Source organism: Aedes aegypti, chromosome 2, assembly GCF_002204515.2.
Source record: "Aedes aegypti strain LVP_AGWG chromosome 2, AaegL5.0 Primary Assembly, whole genome shotgun sequence".
Lineage (NCBI taxonomy): Eukaryota > Metazoa > Arthropoda > Insecta > Diptera > Culicidae > Aedes > Aedes aegypti.
In genome coordinates, this window is record NC_035108.1 from 56,296,344 (window position 1) to 56,317,237 (window position 20,894).

Here is a 20,894-nt window from a genome sequence, read left to right on the forward strand (position 1 = left end):
AACACCGCGACATTGCATATTATCCTTGTACGAAAAAAGCAACGAAATGGAAAACAAGGATCCGTCACACACGACGCTACTCAGTCAGTCAGTCAGTGACGACGACGACGACGACAGTTTGGAAGTTTTTCCAGTGTCAGTCGACGTCCTTTTTCCCGTTTATTCTGTCGTCCTCATCCACAAATGTACATGTACATGACAAACTTTAATTTAATGACACATGAAATTTTATCTGCCACCAGGTACACTTTTACCAACCTGATGTCGGCGGCGACTATGACGACGACGACGACGACGAGGACTAAAGACAAAAGCGAGAAGCCATTGCACTTCCCAACTCTCTCTCTCTCTCTCTTTGGGAATCGGTCCTGATAAAAAAAAAATCTTAAAATACAATAGGATGTATTGTAACAATACCATAAGTGGGTTCTTGAATGATTTAACAACTTGATCTATTGTATTCTTAAACAGTAAGTTTGACACTTTATCATTATTATTATCCTGAGTATTATTATCACTATCAATATCATTATTATTATCATTATCATTATCATTATCATTATCATTATCATTATCATTATCATTATCATTATCATTATCATTATCATTATCATTATCATTATCATTATCATTATCATTATCATTATCATTATCATTATCATTATCATTATCATTATCATTATCATTATCATTATCATTATCATTATCATTATCATTATCATTATCATTATCATTATCATTATCATTATCATTATCATTATCATTTCATTATCATTATCATTATCATTATCATTATCATTATCATTATCATTATCATTATCATTATCATTATCATTATCATTATCATTATCATTATCATTATCATTATCATTATCATTATCATTATCATTATCATTATCATTATCATTATCATTATCATTATCATTATCATTATCATTATCATTATCATTATCATTATCATTATCATTATCATTATCATTATCATTATCATTATCATTATCATTATCATTATCATTATCATTATCATTATCATTATCATTATCATTATCATTATCATTATCATTATCATTATCATTATCATTATCATTATCATTATCATTATCATTATCATTATCATTATCATTATCATTATCATTATCATTATCATTATCATTATCATTATCATTATCATTATCATTATCATTATCATTATCATTATCATCATTATCGTTTTGTCGCTCGAAATTTTGTCTACAAACCGTTGTATAGCAATTGAATGAGTTCAACTATCCAATTGATTTCAATTTTTTTATTAGGGTACACAGTCGTTTCGGATTCTGGAAGTTTGACAGGGCTTCGCCGTCTGGTTAGCTGGCTGGCTGGATGAACGAAGAAGTTCCCGACTTCTGGGCTGCTTCCAAGCTGCTCTTCTGTGCGGTTGAAGCAACGATGATTACCAGCGCGAACAGAGGAAGGTGGTGTCCCACAAATCACTCTTCAGGGCGTTGGCACCGTGTCTAAATAACGAAGTGCACCTTCCATCCACCGATAGTACAAACCGACAAACCAGACCAAAACCTCCGACTAGCTGCGCCAAGTGATATTTATTTCCATTAAAAATTAAAGTGTTTTAATAAATTCTTGCAGCGAAGACGACCGAGAAGTATCCACCACTGAGAGACATCGAGATGGAAGTGGAACTGAAACAAAGTCTTGGCAGTTTGAAGTTTGGTAGAACAACTTGCGAGGAGAATCCATCAATAGAACCACTGTGAACTCGAACTGCACAGTGGTATCGCCCATGGACCAAAAATCGAAAGATAAGTTGTCTTGATTTTCACATCCTAAGCTTTGCATGGATCAATTATGATCTCAAAAACGTAGAAACTTAAATTCCAGAGAAACCCTTGTAGGATATTTGCAGCAAGACTGTGGATTTTGTAGTACATAAACTGAATACAAAACCAAAAAAAATCCAAACTTTCTTGTTTATCGAAACAATCGCCTTGATAGAGCATGTGTTGGAGTTCCTATAATCATTCATAAGGGTATAGAGCAACAATTTTTATGTCATTTGAAACCAAACTTTTTGAAATTTTTGTTGTTTCAGTTGAAACACAGTTTGAACATATACTTCCAGAGCTGGCTATTTGCCTTTTTAATACACTGAAAAATAGAGAAAATGTACCAACTTCAAAATTCTTCCACCAGCAATTTTTTTGTACAAGTTTTTTTTTTTGAACAGATGGTTCGATGAAAATTCAATTTATGTCAATGAACAAAAAGAGTACATTCCAGTCACGAAAAAAGGAACATTGGTAAAGTCTTCTTAGTTTAAAAATTACACTACCCTTGCATTAAGAAAAAAAAAAATAAACATATTTCATTTTTTTCGAAGCCAATAACAACACTCTCGAGACTGATTTTGACAGTGAAAATATAATTAATTTGTCAATTTCTAACAGTATTTTTCATTAGATATTGCATAAGATGATTTCTGACCGCTTTTTACAACAAATGAACCAATGTGCGTTGCAAGCATTGGATCTACAAATTTGGAGGAACCATAGCTTTCGCTTCCCCGCGATGATTTTGCGGTGGGAATCATCTGGGAGCCATCGGTATCCGGTTGCTCTCTACAGTCTGCACGATTGTCAGTTCAAAATGGATGGTCTGCTCTGTCAAAGTCCTGTGCAAGAAACCACGGACTAATCGAGAGCGAATGATGAAAATTTAATTAGTTGGTGGTTGGCAGTTCGCTGGATAGGAATTAGTGTTCGGGTGTGCTTCTTAAGCAGTGTAGCTTATCCTAGCAAACATTTTTGTGTTTCTGGTGGAAGACTTCTTGATCTGGGAGCAATGCTTTCTACTAAAACTATGTGTTAAGAAAAAATCTTACAACCATCATTGACAAAATTTCATTGAAAAGAAGAACGTTCAGCAATATTTTTTCCTGCCTTCTCAAACATTTCCGGTTTTGTCATGGTTTTAAAACAGACTTAAACCAGAAAACTTAATGATAAAATCGTTGTTGTTAGAAGTATTATGAAATAGCTATGCTATGCTGGTCAATAAGGGAAAGGTTGTTTATGGCACAAGTTCGCTTAGGCTAACATGTTACCAATCTATGAGACGTTAGACCAGCCTACTGTTATGGAAGATCGAATGCATTAGAAATAATGTTAGCCATTTCTATAAACTAATCAAAAATCTACCAAATTTGTAAAAAACTCGCTTTTAAAAGATTAAACTACTGAAAAATCCAGGTAACTAAATCGATCGAAGCATCAACAATTTTCAACATTTTGTTTCCCAGCAAAACGATTCAATACAGGTTGATCATTTCACAGTTTCCCTCGAAAGCCCCCACCTCCATATGCAAACATTAGAAATCGTTCCTTTCTCGGAAAGTGGTAATATGAGCAAAGACGGAGCCGGAAAAGACACTCGCTTGGTACCCCCCAAAGTTCGGCAATCGCTTCCAGTGTTTTTCCCAAACCTCGCAGCAGCAAGGGGCTATTCAGTGAAATATGACGCATAGGTGTACGTACTCCTTCATAGATTTCCACGAACCGGGTTTCCAAGCTGATGGCGCGCTGACTTCCATGTATTCATGCTGGTGGTCTTTTCATGGGGCGAGTATTGATATGTTGCCTTCGACGAATGGGATTGGCAATTTCTCGCTACCAGTGAATGGCGGAGCCTGGTCTTCTTTCATCATCAGATTAAGAAAAGGGGGGGGGGAGGTGGTTTTCGGATTGGGTTACAGTTAACACTGCCGTAGCATTGGGCGTTCGTTGAAGGATTCGAAATTGCAGCGACATATTCTGCTTCTTCAGGAAAAGCTTTCGGAAAGCTTCCGAATAAATTTATGGAAAGCTACAAAATTGGTTTTGGTAAGTTTCACAAGAAACTTAAAATTTTGGAACACTTCATAAGAAGCTTCAGAAAAGCTTCAGATGAAGCTCCGGTAAAGCTTCAGATGAAGGTCTGGTAAAGCTTCAGATGAAGGTCTGGTAAAGCTTCAGATGAAGCTTTAGGAAAGCTTCAGATGAAGCTTTAGAAAAGTTTCAGATGAAGCTTTAGGAAAGCTTCAGATGAAGCTTTAGGAAAGCTTCAGATGAAGCTTTAGAAAAGCTTCAGAGGAAGCATCTGGAAAGCTTCAGCTGCAGCTCTAGGGAAGCTGCAAACGAAGCTCTATGAAAGCTTCAGATGAAGCTCTGGTAAAGCTTCAGATGAAGCTCTGGTAAAGCTTCAGATGAAGCTCTGGTAAAGCTTCAGATGAAGCTCTGGTAAAGCTTCAGATGAAGCTCTGGTAAAGCTTTAGATAATGCTTTGGTGAAGCTTCAGATGAAGCTCTGGTAAAGCTTCAGATGAAGCTCTGATAAAGCTTCAGATGAAGCTCAAGGAAAGTTTTAGATGAAGCTCTAGGAAAGCTTCAGATGAAGCTCTAGGAAAGCTTCAGATGAAGCTCTAGCGAAGCTTCAGATGAAGCTCTAGGACAGCTTCAGATGAAGCTCTTGGAGACCTTCAGATGAAGCTCTAGGACAGCTTCAGATGAAGCTCTTGGAGACCTTCAGATGAAGCTCTAGGAAAGCTTCAGATGAAGCCCGAGGAAAGCTTCAGATGAAGCCCGAGGAAAGCTTCAGCTGAAGCGTAAGAAAAGTTTCAGATGAAATTCTAGGAAAGCTTCAGATGAAACATAATGATAGTTTAAGAAGAAGCCTAAGAACACCGTAGATGAAGCTCCAAGAAAGCTTAAGTAATATCTTTAGGAAAGCTTCAGAATAAACTTAATGAAATCAGCTGAAACCTCATAAAAGCTCTAGAAAAGAACTTTAAAACAGCTTCGAAATAAACTTTAGTGAATCAGAAGAAGCTTTGAATTGGTTCAGAACAATCCCAGAAACTATCAAGGAAACTTCTGAGAAGCTATCAAGGAAACTTCTGAGAAGCTCTTAAGGAAGCTTCTAAGAAGCTCTCAAGGGAGCTTTTAGAAAGCTTTCAAGCACCTTTTTGATAGTTTGATAGCTTCCAGAGATGCATCGAGAAAACTTCAGAAGAAACTACTAAAGTGTTTTGAAAAATAAGTCAAAAACTTATGAAAATCTAAAAAAAAAACAAAAATTATAAAAATTTTTACACGAGATTTTTTTAAAGTTTCGAGGAAAGCTTTAAATGAGCCTCTTGAAAAAAAAAAACTCATAAAAAACTTCGAAAGAAGTTACAGGAAAAATCAGAAGTATCTTAATGGAACAATTTAAACATAGACTTAGACTAAAGACACAGAAAAGCTGAAAACAAAGTTTCTGATAGGCATCTGCAAAAGCATGTTGCAAAGTTTGACTAAAAAGTTTCAAAAAAGCTCTAAAAATATTTTTGATAAAAAAGAAGTTTCAAAAAGTCTGGAAAGCTTCAAGCAACTTTCAAAATAAGCTTCTTCAGGAGAAGCTTCTACAGAGCAACAAAATGCACTGAAAACTGGAAAACTTCCGAAGAAAACTCAATAAAGTTTTTGAAAGAGCTTCCTTAAAGCTTCAGAGGAATCTTGCGGAAAAACTTTACTGAAATCTTCTGGAAAGCTTAGAAGTAAGCTTCTGGATTGCTTAGAGAAAGCTTCTGGATAGCTTAAGGGGAAGCTCCTGGAAAGTAGAAAGCACTTTTGAAATGCTTCAGTGAAGGCTGATGAAAAACTTCAGTTGAAGCTTATGGAATATTTCAGGGGAAGCTTCTGGGAAGCTTCTGAAAAGTTCCAAAAAGTTCCGAAGGAAGCATCTGGAAAGCTTTATAGGAAGCTTCTGGAAATCTCATAAGAAGCTTTTGAGATGCTTCAGTGGAAGCTTCTGGAGAGCTTCAGAGGAAGCTTCTGAATAGTTTCAGATGAAGCTTCTGGAAAGCTACAGAGGAAGCTTCTGGAAAGTAGATGAAAAAACCGAATCTAGTACTATATCATTTAATTCCTGTAGAGTTTGTATCCTTTGACAGATACGCGTATTTCGCGTAACTGTAAGGCCGTCTTCAGTGTCGTGTACTAGACTCGAGGAAGCTTCTGAAAAGCTTTAGAGGAAGCTTCTGGAAAGCTTCAGAGGAACTTCTGGAAAGCTTCAGAGGAAGCTTCTGAAAATCTTCAGAGAAAGCTCCTGCAAAGCTTCAGAGGAAGCTTCTGAAAAGTTTCAGAGGAACTTCTGGAAAACTTCAGAAGAAACTTCTGGAAAGCTTCAGAGGAAGCTTCTGGAAAGCTTCAGAGAGAGCTCCTGGAAAGCTTCAGAAAAAGCTTCTGGAAAGCTTTAGAGGAAGCTTCTAAAAAGATTCTGAAAAGCTTTGGAGGATGTTTTTGTAAAGCTTCAGAGGAAGCTCAAGGAAAGCTTCTGGAAAGCTTCAGATGAAGCTTCTGGAAACCTCAAGAGTATGCATCTTGAAAGCTTCAGAGGAAGCTTCTGGAAAGCTTTAGATGTAGCTCCTCGAAAGCTTCAAAGGAAGCTCCTAGAAAGCTTTAAAAAAGGCGTCTGGAAGGCTTTAGAGGAAGTTTTTCAAAAGCTTCTGAAAATGTTTAGAGGCAGTTTTTGTAAAGCTTCAGAGGAAGCTTCTGAAAAGCTTCAGAGGAAGCTTCTGAAAAGCTTCAGATTAAACTTCTGAAAAGCTTCTGACAAAACTTCTGAAAAGCTTCTGAAAGGCTTCAGATGAAGCTCCTAGAAAGCAGCTGATGAAGCTCCTAGAAAGCTTCAGATGAAGCTCCCGGAAAGCTTCTGGAACGCTTCAGATGAAGCTTCTGGAAACCTTTAGAGTATGCTTTTTCAAAGCTTCAGAGAAAGCTTCTGGAAAGCTTCATTGGAAGCTCATTGAAGATTCCGATGAAGCTCCTGGAGAGCTTCTGGAATGCTTCAGATGAAGCTTCTGGAAATCTCCAGAGTATGATTATTCAAAGCTTCAGAGAAAGCTTCTGGAAAGCTTCATTGGAAGCTCATTGAAAGCTTCAGATGAAGCTCCTGTGAAAAGCTTCAGATGAAGCTCCTGTGAAAAAAAAAGCTTCTTCAGAGGAAGCTTCTGGAAAGCTTCAGAGGAAGCTTCTGGAAAGCTTCAGAGAAAGCTTCTGGAAAGCTTCAGAGGGAGCTCCTCGAAAGCTTCAGAAAATACGTATGGAAAGCTTTAGAGGAAGCTTCTAAAAAGATTCTGAAAAGCTTTGGAGGATGTTTTTGTAAAGCTTCAGATGAAGCTTCTGAAAAGCTTCAGATGAAGCTTCTGGAAATCTCCAGAGGAAGCTTCTGGAAAGCTTCAGAGGAAGCTTCTGGAAAGCTTCAGAGGAAGCTTCTGGAAAGCTTCAGAGGAAGCTTCTGGAAAGCTTCAGAGGAAGCTTCTGGAAAACTTCAAAGGAAGCTTCTGAAAAGCTTCAGAGGAAGCTTCTGGAAAGCTTCAGAGGAAGCTTCTGGAAAGCTTCAGAGGAAACTTCTGGAAAGCTTCAGATGAAGCTTCTGGAAAGCTTCAGAAGAAGCTTCTGGAAAGCTTCAGAAGAAGCTTCTGGAATGCTTCAAGGGAAGTTTCTCGAAAGCTTCAGAGGAAGCCTCTGGTAAGTTTTAGAAGTCTCTGGTAAGTTTCAGAGTATACTTCTGGAAAGCTTAATAACAAGCATCTGGAAAGCTTCTAATAAAGTTTCTGGAAAGCTTCAGAGTGTGCTTCTGAAAAGTTTCAGTAGAAGCTTCTGGTAAGCTTCAGAGGAAGCTTCTGGAAGCTTTCAGAGAAACCTTCAGGAAAGCTTCTGAGGAAGCTTCAGAAAAGCTTTAGAGGAAGCTTATAAAAAGCTTCTAGAAAACTACTGAAAAGCTTCAGAGGATGCATCTGAAAAGCTTCAGAGGAAGCTTCTGGAAAACTTTGCAGTATGCTTCTGGTAAGCTTCAGAGGAAGCTTCTGGAAAGCTTCAGAAAAAGCGTCTGGAAAGCTTTAGAGGAAGCTTCTGGAAAGCTTCAGAGGAAGCTTCTGGAAAGCTTCAGAGTAAACTTCAGGAAAGCTTCAGAGTAAACTTCAGGAAAGCTTCAGATGAAGTTTCTGGAAAGCTTCAGAGGAAGTTTCTGGAAAGCTTCAGAGGAAGCTTCTGAAAAACTTCAGAGGAAGCTTCTGGAAAGCTTCAGAGGAAGTTTCTGGAAAGCTTCAGAGGAATCTTCTGGAAAGCTTCAAAGGAAGCTTCTGAAAAGCTTCAGAGAAAGCTCCCTCAAAGCTTCAGAGGAAGCTTCTGAAAACTTTCAGAGGAACTTCTGGAAAGTTTCAGAAAAAACTTCTGGAAAGCTTCAGAAGAAACTTCTAGAAACCTCAAGCTTTAGAACCTGACATTTTGGAATTATGACAAAAATCTCATTCGTTTGCAAATCGCCCACTACACGTTCCATCTTAAAGTGAAAACCGATAGATCTACCATACCTATCATCCGTTCCTCTGGGGAAAACTCCATCGAGATTCTAATACAGGACCACGTCGAGATGGTGGCTATTCGCATGCATACGATGACGTTGACGACGTCGATAATAATAACAGCAGTAATAATAATGATATTCAATCCGTTTCTTCGCTATTGGCAGCTGACTAAAGTGCACGGATTACGTTGCCGGTGGGTGTGGGAACGTTTCTCGTCTCGATTGGGGTTGGGATGTCAGTCTCAGACTCTGCTACAACAGTAATGGTTCAGACGAATTGACAGATTGAGACGTTGTTCGGGAGTTTTCCCACCCCATCACACACAGACGCCGCGCACCTTAAGCTTACGACCGCATGAATACAAAAGACGACCGACCGGTATCCATTCGGCCATTATGACGGTTTAAGCAGATTGTGCGGGCGATCCGTTGAACTGAAGATGTCTCAATTATCGGTGGGATTACCACTTCTTGGTAGGATAAGTCAGCGAACTTACAAGTCCAAAGTCCGAAGCGCGGCAGTCTGTTGTTGGTGGAGATAAATTTCTGTTGAAATGCTTTCGTGTTTTTTTTTGGGAAGGTCTGGAAAAGCAAACCCTTTCACACCGGAAATTAACGACGAAAGGCGCGAATGAATGAGGGAGGAAAAACTTTGCAAATTAATTACTCCAAAAGAGGTAAAGCTCATTTCGGGGATTGTTCTTCCTTAGCGTTTGACCAGCAGAAACTGACACTGGACTGGTCTGAGCATCCTAAGATAATGTAATTTAATTAATCCTTTGCTAAGTCCGAAGTTTTTTCCTCCTGAAAAAAATGCTGCCGATCCATTTTTTTTGTTTCGTTAATTGCCGAAAAGGTGATAAAATTTATGGGAATGATGATTTGTGATGATAGATGGACTTGAATCGCGAAAATAGGTCCCAAGACAATGATTAAAGTTTTATAAAGGACTTGAAGAGGTCTCCAGAAGCTAGTTTCTAAACCTCATGCAACATTCGATTCCGTCAATTACAAAGCTACGAATGAATAGTTTTTCGATTGTCGAATTTCATGTAGCTTCAATCGTACAAAAAAAAAAAAATATATGAAAATAATAACAATGATAAAATGACTTACAATTGTCAGCATAATTTGACCCCATGTTCAGGAAAATAATCATTCTTCATCCATTTCTCGCGTTTTCTGTAACCTCAAACGGTAAGACAACATTAAACCTTTTTAAACACTCAAATATTGACTCATAAGTGAACTCTCAACTTATCCCTAAGCCAAAAAAAACCGTAGGAAAACTTTGACCACTCAGCTTGTGGTCACCCGTCACGCGGTTACTCACTTCAATCTAATTTGATTAACTGAAGAGCCACCAACCATGAACCTCCATGGAGAGAATCTGCTAGTAGCTAGTGGGATGATAATCGAATCGTTAATCTGAAATCGCTCTTTGGCTGCTTTCGGTTGCTAAGCGGTTTCTGACGGACAATCTGAGGGTGAGGCTGGAGGATGGTTGGATTTTTGACTGTGCGAGAGACGTTCCAGTTTCCTCCAAAATCGTTAGTCTCCAAAGATTGCCACTCTAGATGATTGATCTTTGGAGTTTTTCGCTGATGAAGTGCTTGACTGCCAGACAGAAAAAAAAACAGACACCGGTTCAATATGTTTGAGTTTTAATCGGAAAGTTGAGCGATGACGTGTCTCAATTGGAGGGTTTTTATTTTCGTAATTCAGATTAGTGGAAGATTTGATTGGTAGTCGAAAATTGCCATGGTTCTCTATGAAGAACATTAATGGTTTAAAGAAAATTAGTCTTGAATGATTTTCACCAAGAATTATGAACATTGATGGGATAGTTAGCATTGATCAAGCTCAATTAAAATGTAACTTAAGACAAAAGCTAGAAAGACTGTAGATGAAAATGACGTGCGATCGAAAAAGAAAAAGGAATCTTAGACTTAAGACCTCACAATACTGGTACAGAAACCTATGGACGCAAAAAAATGTTGACATGCAGGTTCCTATTATGACGTTAAACTTAAAGGAAAGAAACTAAAGATTGCTACTCATAACACAGTTACCTGAAGGTTACAATATGAACATAGAGCGTTCAACAAAAACTTGAGGTTAAAAGAACCTAATGCTTCCAAAACTCAACTAATAATATTCCCACATAAATCAAAAGCACTTTATTTGAAACCTTCAAGTAGACATGTTGTCACAATGAGAGAGGTTCCAATAAATTGGTCAGATGAAGTTAAGTATCTAGGGCTCATGCAAAATAAAAACTTAATTTTCTAAAATCATATTCAAGCCAAATGTAACAAATATATGAAATGTCTGTATCCACTTATAAATAGAAAATCAATACTTTGTCTTAAGAACAAGCTTTTCATATTCAAACAAATTTACAGGCCCGCCATGTTGTATGCTTTACCAATATGGACTAGCTGCTGTAATACCAAGAAGAAAGCCCTGCAGAGGATTCAAAATAAAATTTTGAAAATGATTCTGAAGCTTCCTCCCTGGTATAGTACTAATGTGTTACATAGAATATCCAATGTTGAAACATTGGAATAAATGGCAAATAAAATAAATATTAATTTTATACAAAAATCGTTGCAATCTTCTATTGCCACGATTAATGGGTTATATATTAAGGTTAAGTTAGGTTAAGTAAATTGAAAACGTTTATTTTTCTCTCTTATAAGCAGGTGAAATCAACTCACCTGTAAAAAATCTGAACTGCCACGGCAAATGAAATGTAATATGTTGTTAACAAAATGTTAATAAAAGCTATAATAGTGTTGTCTAACGCAGAACACCTAGATATACTTATAAAGAATTTAAAAATTATCTTAAAAGTATTTAAAGTAATTAAGTAACGCTATTTACTTAATTAAGTGTTGTTGAATCCATTGCCGGTTTCGAAAGTATAATCGTCTAGTTTTTGAGATATTGACTGTTGAAAATGCTAAATTTGACTATTTCACCCAACTTGCATACAATTTTATCAGCTTGTGCTTAATGAAAATTCAAACGGAATTCAACCTTCATGCACATAACAACACTTATAAACAAACTTCATAATTCTTTCCATACTCAAAAGCCATTTTTTGATGGTTTAGAAATGTATTGTATTTTGCCATATAAGAAAAACGAAAAATTTTGTGAGGAGACTCGCTGTGTAATTACCGGCACAACAAGCTAACAGTTGGAACAAACTTAAAGAAAATTCTGTTATCATTTCATCTTGCCGCACTCGTTTACATTTGCCTCAGATTACCTTAAGCCGTTCCTAAAAAATCGCATACATTTATGCTTTAACCAGACATTTTTGAACGCGTTGCTTCTATGATGTGAGGTCTCAAATTATTTCAGCCTTAAATGCTGTTGTAGTGTTTCTTATGTTGTGAAGCATTTCAAAAGTTCCATCACGTTTAACGAAATGGAGAAGAAAGCTTCAGATGAAGCTATAGAAAAGCTTCAGATTAAGCTGTAGAAAAGCTTCAGATGAAGCTGTAGGAACTCTTCAAATGAAGCTATAAGAACGTTTCAGATGAAGCTGTAAGAAAACTTCTGATGTTGCTGTAACACTTTAAATGAAGCTTTGCGATTGTCACAGTGGTAGGAAAGGAAGCTCTGAGAACGCTTCAGATGAGCCCTAGGAGGAAAGCTCAGATAGAGCTTGAGAAAAGCTTTAAATGAAGCTATGGGAAAGCTTCAGCTTCCGTTCCTGGAAAATTTCAGATGAAGTTTTTGGAAAGCTTCAGAAAAGTTATACGAAAGCTTAAGAAAAAAAATATTTCAAAGCTTCAGAAGAAAGTTTTAGAGAGCTTCCAAAGAATTTCAGCAAACCTTCAGAAGAAGTTCTGGGAAGGTTTCAAGGAAGCTTCTGAAAATGGTTCAAGCATGCTTCTTGGGAGCTACCAAGGAAAGTTCTGGATAGTTTCCAAAAAAGCTTCAAAAACATTTCAAACTGGCTTCTGAAATGGTTTGGAAAATATTATTGAAAAGCATCCGAAAACAATTACGGAAATCGGCACTAGAAGCTTCTTAAAGCTTCAGAATAATCTTGGAAAACCCTGAAGAGATGCTTCTGAATCTGAACATCTGAAAAAAAAAGCTTATGGCAAATAAAGACCCGATAAAGCTTCTGAAAACATTCAAAGGAAGCTCACAAAAACGTCCAAAAGAAACTTCTGAAATGTCTCAAGAGAAGCCACTGCAAACATCTAATTAAGATTCTGAGCAATACTTCAGAAGTGAACTATTCGAAGGTTTAAAAAAAAACTTTTGAAAAAACTTCAAAAGAAGCTTCTGAAAAAAATAAGTACAAACTTCTGAAAAGCTACAGAGAAAGCTACTGGTGAACTCAGAACGAAGCTTTAGGCAGGTCTTAATTAAGCTTTTGGAAAGCTGCGGGAAAAGTCTCAGAAAATTTCTAATAAAAAAGAAGAAGAAAACTTCAAGCTTCGTAGCAATCGTCGAAACCTCCTGAAAACAATCAAACAAGCTTGCAAAGAAAGCTTTAGGAAAACAAGACATTTCTGAACAGGTTCCGACGAACCTTTTGTACAGAGTGTCTACTCATTTACAGAAAGGAAAATCCCTGAGATTTCCAGGTTTTTCCAGGTTAAAAAAAATCCAGGTAGTAGAAATTATCATAAATACATTAACGATTGCCGAATAATTCATTTTACATGACTAAAAATATATTTTTAAAAAGTGGCTCAAAGCACTTAAACAAAAAATAAACGATACATTTACAAGTTTTTTTTTAATTTTAGTAAACTAAATTTTTATTACCGTTTTCTTTTTTCTATCTTTATTAACGAGATTTTTAGCCCTGGGCTAGTTCATCTCGGGACCAACGGCTTTACTTCCCTTCCGAAGGAAGTCGTCACTGAAATTTTTTTTTAGTGACTATCTCGGGGATGGGATTCAATCCCAGGTCCTCGGCGTGAGAGGTTACCGTTTTTTTCTAAACTGTTAAAATTATAATTTGGTGATATTATTTCCATAAAAAAACAATTATTCTTATCAAATGATCTGAAAGTGCCTTTAACTTAAGCCAAACTTAAGGGACAAATCCTTCCCATTGAAACGGGATTCTGAATTATGGACTTCAGCGATTCACCCACAAAATTTCTCTAGAGATCGTTTTGTATTTTTTTTTAGATTTTGTCTTGGGGAAATTGGGTCTGGTAGCATTTGATCGTCTTGCCTGAAAAAAAAAATAGATCATTTATGAATAAACCACGTCATGTCGATATTGGTTTCTCATTGGAACGGACTCTAAGAATGATTTTAAGACTTTTTTGGAGTTTCACATCTTACTTCAACGATCTTTGCAGGAGTTTGTTTTGTAATTTTTCAAGAACTTTCTAAGAAATTCATCCAAGAATTTAGTCTTGGATACTTTCAAGAACTGAATCTGGAGTTTTTCTGAGGATAACCATAGAAACTACTTCGAAGATTCCATCAGAAATCGCTCCGAAGACCGTTGGAGAAATTTTCAAAGTATAAACATGAGACTTGTTCTCAAGAAATCTCAAGAAATTTCCATTGATTTCGCTAGGGTTTTCTCCAACATTCCCGTTTAGGGCATCTTCAAAGTTCAAAATTCATTCAGTAATTCCTGTTATTTTTTTAATTTTCCAAAGAAATCTCAAAAAAAAAAAAAAAATTACTAGTCATTCTTCCAGAAATTTCTCCAGGGAAATGCCAAGGATTTGATACAGATTTTTATGGAGGAAATTTCGAGAAAAATCCATGTGAAATTTATTAGGAAAATTTTTGTGTGAGTTCTAAGTGTGCATTGATGCGTTCTTGCGAGGATTTCTGAGAAAACTCATGTAGCCTTGCTGAAATTCTTCTTAGGATTTTCTTCATAAATGCAAATTTAACTGAAAAGGAAAACATCTAAATTCTGCATAATGTCCTAAAAGATTTTTTTGGAGATCTTTTTGGAGAAATTCGGAAAAGCTACCTGGAGAAATTTAAGAATGAATAATTTGAAAAATACCTGTAAGAATGACTGTAGTAATAGAGCGGTTCCACGCCGTTTAGCAATCCCGATTATTTTTGTATTTTTTGAATCTCCTGAAAATTTGCATACAGATTCTTTATGACCAAAAATGCCATTATGTAACTCGAAAACGGTTTGTCCGATCGATTTGAGATCTTCTACAAAGTTGTAGGTATTGCTTAGGACTATATGGAGAAAAAAAATGCACGGTAAAAAAAAGTTACAGATCATTTTTTATTTCAAAAACAAAATTTTAAAATCGATTTTCTCCAGAAACGCAGTTTCGATTTTTTTAAATTTGGATATGTTTTAGGGGACAACTTATGTGATTTATTGCACAATATTTCAAAATGGAAGAATTATGGACAAAAAAGTTATGATTTTTTTAAAATCACAGATTTTGAAAATAAATCGAAATAGAGGAAAACAATAATTTTTATGTGATTATTTGAAAGTACAGAAAAATTGCAATCGGAAAGTAGTTAAGTAAATTTTTTGTAGGTTGCATCAATTTCGAGATATACTCATATTTATATAAAATTTTCAAATAAAGAAAGAAAAATAGGCCCTTTTCAAGCATATTTCGTTTTTCTCCATTCCAGAAAAAAAATATTTTGATTGAGCGAATCGTAGCTAAATCGTTTATCGTTTGATCAAAACATTTATGCTCAAGTATTGAAAAAAGAGTGCACGGTAAAAAATATAAACAATATTTTCAAATGAAAATTTGAAGCTAATAGTTCTTAAAAACCGCAACATTGATGTTTTTAATTTTTGGATATATTTCGCGGTTGTTGTAGGTATTGTTTAGGACTATTTGGAAAAAAATATGCACGGTAAAAAATAATAACAGATTTTTTTAATAAAAAAAATTAAAATCGATTTTCTATGAAAGTGCATCAGTGATTTTTATTATTTTTGGACATGTTTTAGGGGACAACTTATGTGATTTATTGCACAATGTTTCATAATGGAAGAATTATGGACAAAAAAGTTATAATTTTATAAAATATTACAAATTTTGAAAAAAATTGAAATAAAAACAAGGAAAACAATATTTTTTATGTGTTTATTTGATAGTACAGAAAATGCATTGGAAGAGTACTTAAGTAAAATTTATCTTCAAGATGGCAAAGTCAATCATTTAAGTTTTGTTGTAATTTCAGAAGATTTGCGCCACGATTCTGTATCTGTCAACTTATTAATATCTAAAATGATAATTTTTTTGCGATTGGATCATAAATTAACTGTCAACAAGATATATTTTATGTCTGACGGAGCTGCATCACAGTATAAAAATATGAAGAACTTTTCAACTCTTTGGCAATTTAAAATCAAATATGATATAGAAGTTGAATGGAATTTTTTTGCAACATCACATGGAAAAGGACCATGCGATGCCATAGGAGGGACACTAAAACGTATGGCTACCAGAGCCAGTCTTGCCAAAGAACGTGAACATCCGATAAAAAATGCTAAGGAATTATATGATTGGGCTCAAAATCGGAAAGAAGAGCAGCTTACACAAATCTTCTTTTGTTATTCAACTACTGAGGAATATGATATCATTGCACAAGAACTTAACCAACTATTTTCAACTGCAAAAACAGTTCAAGGCACTCAGAAATATCACTCGTTTATCCCTATCTCTGAAACACAAATTGAAGTTAGACAATTTTCGAGCTGTGACGATAACAAGAAAGTAGTTGACATAATTAAGAAATAAAATTGCAGTATATATAAGTATAAAAAAAAAAAAAAAACTCCTTCTCCATGGTTTAACGATTTTGCCGCGATGAGAGGGCTTTACCCATTAGCCGGGCTTAGCCCTGGGGACCAAAGGTACACCGTTGTGATAGAATCACATTTTCAATGCCACGTTTAGATTTACCGTGTATATCTCGGAAGTGATGCATCTCAGCTAAATTTTACTTGAGTATTTTTCGATAGAAATTTTTCATATTTAAAAATATATAGTTATTTTTCTGTACTCAAAAAAACGCACCAAAAATATCGTTTTACATAAATTTGTTTTATTTATTTTTTTAAATAATTTATTTTTTATCCAAAAATTTTCTGTTTTGAGGCATTGTGCAAGAAATTACAAACAATATGCTGCAAAACATATCCAAAAATTAAAAACATCAATTTTGCGGTTTTTAAGAACAATGAACTTCAAATTTTCATTTGAAAATTTCGTTTATATTTTTTTACCGTGCATACTTTTTTAAATACTTTAGTATATAGGTTTTGATCAAATAATAAACAATTTAGCTACGATTCACTTAACCAAAATATTTTTTTTTCTGGAATGGAGAAACACGAAATATGTTTGAAAAGGGCGTATTTTACTTTTTTTTATTTGAAAATTTTATATAAATATGAGTATATCTCGAAATTGATGCAACCTACAAAAAAATTTTTTAAGTAGAGTAAGGTGGGGCAAAAGTTCGACCTTAGTGGTCTAATCAAAGTTTCCAGGAAAATAATTGCAGATGAAACAAAACAAAAACCATACAGCGAACCTTCATCATATTGGCTATAACTTTGCTGAACAAACATGTGTCAAAATATTTACCCATTTTTAGTTATAACAGTTTCAAAATTGATTGTCTTATTCGAACTTTTGCCCCACCGGTGGGGCAAAAATTCGAATCTAGTGTGGGGCAAAAGTTCGTTGGCTAAAACACAAAATATCAATACTTTTATGCCAGGCATACTTTCTACCAGCCGTAAACTTATGTTTGTAATACACCCAAAAAAATAGCAGTTTTTCGCAAAACTAAGGGAATTGTAAAATTTTTGTGACATTTTTCGCGCGATCAGGCAAATTTCGCTAAATTTGAAGATAATATGTAGATTTAAGGAAATTTGAAAAAATTTCCGTGCGTTTATACAGGGGTCGAACTTTTGCCCCGCAGATTCGAACTTTTGCCCCGCTATGGGCCAAAAATTGATTCCAACTATTTATGAAAAAACTAATCCACGTCAAAGCATCCCTTACAAAAAATATTGAAAAATATTTTATCTTCATTTGGTTACATGCATCGAAAGTTTGACCAAATATTACAATATTTACGTCGAAAAACAACAAATAGCCATAACTTTTCCAAATCTCAATCGATTTTTATGATATTTGGAGTGAAAGTCTCTTACTTAAATAGCATTCGAACCACCATGACATTTCTAAGTTTTGATTTGATTTGAGCTAGAAATCTTAAAAAGAAACTCTTGCCCCACTCGAACTTTTGCCCCACTTTACTCTACTTTTCGATTGCAATTTTTCTGTATTTTCAAATAATCACATAAAAATTATTGTTTTCCTCTATTTCGATTTATTTTCAAAATCTGTATTTTTTATTAAATAATTCTTTCATTTTGTCCAAAGGGCGTATTTTACTTTTTTTTTGTCCATAATTCTTTCATTTTGAAACATTGTGCAATAAATCACATAAGTTGTCCCCTAAAACATATCCAAAAATAAAAAAAAATCGAAACTGCGTTTCTGGAGAAAATCGATTTTAAAATTTTGTTTTTGAAATAAAAAATAATCTGTAACTTTTTTTACCGTGCATATTTTTCTCCATATAGTCCTAAGTAGAGTTACTTATTTCTCAGGAGCACATAAATGTACTGACGAGCCTCCAACCAAACCGTCTCTTAGCTCATCGGAATCCTAGTGTGCTGCGCTAGACGGAGGCTCACGAAAATTCTAAAAGCGCGCTAAGTGATGTGCTCTCGGGGAGACTCGTCTCATGCGCTGCTCGGCGCTACGGCTCGCCATCGGTATCCAAGTTGTGAAACAACTGCTTAGTAACGAAGAGTCTCTACATCTATTTTCGCCTCATCATGCAGGTGTCTAGATGGCTTACATGATATGATCGAAGACTCGCGATCCAAGAGCTACAATTTCGATTCTCGTTGAAAACTTTTGTAATCACTTCAATTATTGCGCTGAATTATAAACAGCACATGTGACGGAGCGCATGAGACCACAGTGAGACACATCGCAAGAAAAATGAGGCGCACCAAAAAAGGTCTTACAATGTACAGCGCGCCTGTGTGCTTGCAAGCAATGAGGCTCCTGCACCTAAGGCTACAGCACGTGCACAGTAACTCTAGTCCTAAGCAATACCTACAACTTTGTAGAAGATCTCAAATCGATTGGACAAACTGTTTTCGAGTTACAGTTTTTTAAAGATTTGCTATGCATTTTCCAATACGCCCTTCTCAAAAATAAGGCGAGGTTCAATATGGCGGTCTGAAGGTGCAAAATGGCATTTTTGGTAATAAAGAATCTGTATGTAAATTTTCAGGCGATTCAAAAAATACAAAAATTAAATTAGAAAAAAAAATCGTCATGTTCGGTGGAATTGCTCAATAACTGATGCGGAACCTTGAATGAAGTTTTGAAGAATCCATGGAGTTTTAAAATATTATTTGAAAAATTATTAGACAAATATTTGAACCTCAGCAATGATATTTTGATGAAATGCTGAAAAAAATCTAAGATGAATTACTGAAGAAACTTAATGAGGAATTCCAGGTCAATTTTTTTGAGGAATTCTTAGAAAAGATCATAAAAATATTTCATCGAATAATGTCAGCAAGCAATTTCTGAAAGTAATTCAACGACGTGGATCGTTTTTTTATTGTAAAGAGAAACGCTCAGACTTCGAAACAATTCTAAATGAGATATAAGCGAAAGTTTCAGAATTGCCCCTGCAATCTTAAGTTTTCCGTTTTTTACTTAAAAAAAATGAACAAATACATTTGAAAAAGAAATAACTTAAGTAGTTTTGAAGAATATTGATACAATTACAGAAAAATTCCAAAATCGTGAAAATATATGAAAATAAACAAGGTCTCTAAAAAGGAGCTGTAAACTAGAGCAAAGCAAACATTTGTAATATGTAATAAGAAACTTCTCCAAGATTTTATAAATTGACCGATATCTTCCAAATCTCAGGAGACAACAATACCACTCATGGAAGAAATACTATAACTTTCAACAGCCTCTCCATATTAGCATCAGGAAACTCAAAAATATTATGAAGGTTCGATGAATTTTATGAAAACTACTAGTGAACATAATGAAAGCAGAGTAAATCCAAAAAATGCTTTTCTTAATCTTGTGACAACTCCCGCGATTAGATAAAAAACCGTCACAGTGTGCGATTGAACATCTTTTTGGTATGGAAAATTCCTCAATCCTCCTGGGCAACAAGGTATAATTGTAGCCTACCGGAATTTGATTTCAAAAATGTGAACTTTGATATAGGTAAGACTTCCAGTTATAACAGTGGTAACAACTTCGTTATACCAAGATGAAGAGAAAACAAGACGAAGAAAAATTAGAAAAAGAAGAGAATGTGAAAAAACAACAACGTGAACTAAATGAAAGTTCAGCCACAATGCAACCGGTCGGAACAAACTAACTCATTTTTTTCATCATTTTTATGCTTTAGCCCGCCTGAGGTAATTAAAAAAAAGTTTACCCCAGGTGGGACTCGAACCCACAATCCCCGGCTTAGGAGGCCGGTGCCTTCTCCATTAGGCCACTGGGGCACTGATGGTAGCGTAACGCTACAATGCCATCACTATCATAGATGCGTTTGAAATTTAACAGAAGTTGATGATTTGGTGTCTGCTCTTGGTTTGATTTGGCTCAATATGTATCGTACTCACTATTTTCCTTATTCGTGGGAAGTCAATTTTTACCTGAAATGAGAAATAAAAGTTTTGTATTAGCTTTGGTAAATTACAAAAAAACTGAGTTTTTTGTTTCTTATCACAGGATCCATGTTAATCTGTCACGTTTCCCCCCAGCGGAATAAAACCTCGGGTCATCAGCCGCTCTCATCCAGATAATTTCATCGTTCAATCCACCGGCGGCGGAAAGACAAAAGGAAATTCGCACCAGTGAGCAGCCAACAGAAGGTATCGTACCGAGTGCTAGTAACATCCCGTCCAATTACATCCAGGTTGGATGCAATCGCACGTTTCCGCCGTAACTTCCCATCGTTGCCCGATTTTGACTTTGAGACGGTCGACGACAGCACAAGACCGGAGATGCTGTTTCCATTTCCATCCCCCCTCTCCCCTACACTCAAAACTATTCTGGCCTCCCCTCGCCCGCAAACCAACCGAAGCCAAATATCCGCCCGGGATGACGCGCAAGTTGTTGGAACACAAAGGATCCCCCAGCCGCTTCAGCGAGACTGCCGTCTCGGGTCAAATGGATGTCATCGCGGGAGCGGGGGGCGAAACCTCGTTTCAAACAATTTCTTATCGTTTTCCCTTTTCACGACGAACCGCCCACCACGCGCCATCATCACCTTAGTCTTAGAGATGCATTTTTCTCATTATGCCGCCCTCGGTTTGTGGCACCACGATCCGACCATCGCCATCACCCACCAAAGAACGGGATGCATGTCGATTTTTCGGTGGCGAAAATTCTCTTATCGTCATCGTCCAAACCCAAAAGATTG

The 20,894-nt window shown here is 35.9% G+C and overlaps 1 non-coding gene across 1 annotated transcript; it reads right to left on the reverse strand.

Moving 5' to 3' along the window:
- Nucleotides 1-19,898: 19,898 nt before the first annotated feature.
- On the reverse strand, nucleotides 19,899-19,971 carry Trnar-ccu. The gene has a single exon. It is a non-coding gene; the product is annotated as a tRNA-Arg (tRNA).
- Between the last annotated feature and the right edge of the window lie 923 nt (nucleotides 19,972-20,894).